The following is a 3,785-nucleotide window of genomic DNA, read 5'->3' as shown; positions in this document are numbered from 1 at the left end:
AATAGACAAGAGCTTTATCAGGATTTTTTTTTTTTTTTTTGCAAAGATTCTCTAGTGATTAAGTGATTTATTTGTCTGGAAATGTTGATCTTCATTAAACTGTTTCTTTTTAAGGAGGAGTTATAGAGAAAAATATCATTTTAGAGGTCCATAGCACAGTAATTTAAATTATATTTTCATTTATACACAGAATCATAAAATAGTAGTTCAGGAAAAACCTTAATACATTTCTTAATTTCTGATTGAGGGATTGTATTTACCAGTTTTAAAAGTTATTTCATATACAGTTTAGTTTTGTACTAGATTTTTGTTTGGACACTTGTAATGCATAATGTAATGGAACAAGAAGATTTCTGTTTTGGGGCATGTAACTAAAATACCCTGGTCATCATTATCTGTTCTACTAAAGGAGGCTTGGTAGGGAAGCTGAAGCTCTGAGAAAACATAACTAAGCCGAAGACCTTCCAGAAACTAACCAAGTCCTAACCAAGTCATTCCATCAACTAAATCACGCTCATATTTTTAAATTATACACTAGGTTACTAAAGTAGGTGGTGTTAAAGAAGCCTTGCAAAACGAAAGGGCTGCATTCAGCATAAGACTGAACCCTTATGCCTTACACTACAAGAGCCAATCCAGAGTGACAGAAGAACAATAGGGTAAAAAAGGATGAGAGGATTTCCAGCCATTATTAAATCACTAAATACAACAAGAGAGTTATAGCATGCACGAACTTCTAGTGTCTACCCTTTTCTTTGGTGTTACTTCTTTGGTGTTATATTCACACTTCCACAAAACCTCTGGATCTCAAGGCTGATGGGCTTCAGTCTAGACTGTGGGGAAGAGTGTAGCACGCCATTATCATGCTGAGTCTTCAGGCAGGCCAAGTGAAGTCCATACTAAAGTCCCGAGGCCTGTCTCATCAGCTAGACACAAAGCCTGTGTCTTGCTATAAAGCAGTGACAGACATATTTACTGGGCTAGAAGGTTGCTATGCTCTTTCACCTATGCAACTCAGAAAATGTTATTGTAAAGGGAGGCCCAGGAGAGCAAGACAGCCTGTGAACCCATCTACTGCTAGTTAGCACCTCTCAACAGGTGAGGATCAGCTGAGGAATGAGCTAACAGTCTGTTTCTGGCAAACTCAGACTTCCCCATAAAAAGTCTGAATTCTCCATGTGGAGACATCAGCACTGACACACTCAGAAGGCCTGAGGGACAAAAAGTCATGTCCAGACCAGCAGAATGTCTTGAAGGAATCAATGGAACTAGATAAAACTGCTAAGGGGTAACAATTGTTTGAGATGCCAGGTAGCATAACTCTTAACCTTAGATCAGGAAGCATCAAGGGCCAGTGGCTGCATAAGTGACAGGGAGCCAGGAGAAATGCCAACAACATGGCCAGCAGGGCAGGGGCTTCATCAAATCTGGCAGCCTTTGTCTGCATCCTCTTCTGGAGTCACAGGCCCATGGGCAGGGAATGTGGGTGGGGACCCATATGAGGCAGGTCAAGGCCTCTTAGTGCTCTACTGGCCCTCAGACATGAGATGCCTTAAGATGCATCAGCAGAAGAAAGTCAAACTATCAGGATTAACTGTGGATGTCTTAAAATGGAGAGAACATACCTAGTGCTTTCTGTTTGGTACCAGAAACACAGGATAGACTTTTGTAACTTGGCTGAGGGACTATTCGTAAGAAAAAGAAGAGGGAAGGTAACAGAAGCTGTTAATAGCAAGAAAATGAGCAGTGGCTGAGGCTTGGAGACAATACATCACTGTTAGACTAGTGAACATGATGGAAGTGCATTTGTGACTGGTTTTGTCAGGGAGCAGCAGCACTTACTGCTGTAGAAGGGCTGGGGAGCTGGGCAGCGAGGGCAGCAGCAAAGCAGTCAGGTGAACCTGAGCTTGATGCAGCTCCCCAGGGAAGCAGGGGCAGCCCCACTACGAGGTTTATCCTAGCTCCTGCTCACACAGCTCTGCTTCCAGAGGCCTGATCCAGGGCAGCATGTCTGCATCATGTAAGAACGTCATAAGCACAGGTAGGCAAACCCAGAGGAGAGATGGGTGGGAGGAAAGAAAGTGCACTGGAGACCTTGCCTGATCTGATTAAGAAAAAACTCATAAGTATTTGTTCACATTTTCTCGAACTATGTCATATTAAATTGATGCAAGGCACAAGCTAAGTAGGATGAGGTAAAAGTGAGTAGTTAAAATAAGGAGTCCTTGCCTTGCAGGATGAGTGGATAATGAACAATATAATAAATCAAGAATAGTCAAGATAGGGAGTCCTTGCCTTGCAGATGGTATGTATAACGGGACGTGCTGAAATATATAGATAGCACAAAACCAGTTAGAGCTAGGTCTGCGGTTTAGATAATGGCCAACGAACAACTGAGCTTGCGCGAAACGCTAGGGTTACAATCGGACGGGAGGAAGAGGAGCGTGACTTCATCCCCAAAGACCCCCACGACCACCACCAGAAAACACTGCGCAGACTCAGCTGGGAGGAGATCATGGAAATGCTAATTTAAATACGAAGCGGGGATAGGTAATGCATATGTATAGGCGTATTGCAAAATATTATGAATATGTAATCATTTACTCTATAAAAGCAAGGTAGCAATGCTATAACGGGTGCACGCAATAGGAGGAGCTATCCCCTGTGTGCCCAGCGCTGAATAAACATACCTACTTTACAATCCATCAGATTGTGGAGTGTGATTCCGCACGTCAGTTTGGCGAGCCAGGCAGGAGGTGATCTGCTCGGCTGTGGGATCGACTTGACGGCGGACTCTCCTAGGCGCGCCCCGGGTGTTTTCCTCGGAGGAGCCTCCGTCACCAGTCGCTCACCACGGGAGCAGACAAAGACCTCCTGAAGGAGCGGATTAAACGGTATGTCTTTGGGTTTCCGCGGAGCGGGCAGCTGGTAAATCGCGCAGAGACGTCTGGCGTGCAGCATAGTCCCGGGATAGGTAAGGACGCGAATTCGCAGGTTAGGTGAGCCCGAGGTAATAAAATCGCCACAGACCGATAGAGCGGTCGAATCGCCACAGACCGATAGAGCGGTCGCTGGGTTTAAAGGTTTGGAACCTTCTTGGGTTTTAGGGCTCTAGGTAGGAACCTGTTGGCCGAATAGAGTGACCACAGGAAAGGGTAATTTAAGGCCTATTTTGTTATAATGTGGATAATTTCTGTGCTGCAACCGTATTGAGTATGTGTGCTCTTTCGTTGTGTATTTCTGTGCCGTGTGTGTTCTTTTCTTGCTTTAGGTCATTGTATAGTGCACTAATGGTGGATATACTGGCTTTGAACTGACTGCTAATTGTTAACGGTTTATGATATATGTTACAAACGGACTTGGTGATTGTTTAAACTCGGTATACTTTATAGTATGAATGAAAAGTATAATGGGCCCTTTAAGTGTCTGTGTGCCGCTGTGTGAGTGAGAGCAGCCGCTGCTGTATGTCTGTGTGCCTGCGTGCCTGCAGGGGCAGGGTGTGAGTGAGACGCGCTGCCGCTGTGTGAGTGAGAGGCAGCTGCTGCAAGATAAATAAGAAGTTTATGAGAAGTTTATGTTTGTATAAATAATACACTGTTCTTGTATGTCTTGTAAAAACATTGTATGAGCCGGAGATAGGAAAGTGAATCCCTTCTCTGACGGTTTGGGTTAGACTTGGTGAATTATTTGTGTAGAAGGAGTGAATGGTCGGCACAGGGAAATGATTTATATCTGCTAGAAGGATTGTACACAGCTCCTTCTGGGTAACTAGTAGTCCCAGATTG

This window comes from Athene cunicularia (assembly GCF_003259725.1).
Source record: "Athene cunicularia isolate RWA chromosome Z unlocalized genomic scaffold, athCun1 chrZ_part1, whole genome shotgun sequence".
Lineage (NCBI taxonomy): Eukaryota > Metazoa > Chordata > Aves > Strigiformes > Strigidae > Athene > Athene cunicularia.
This window is presented reverse-complemented; position numbering follows the sequence as displayed.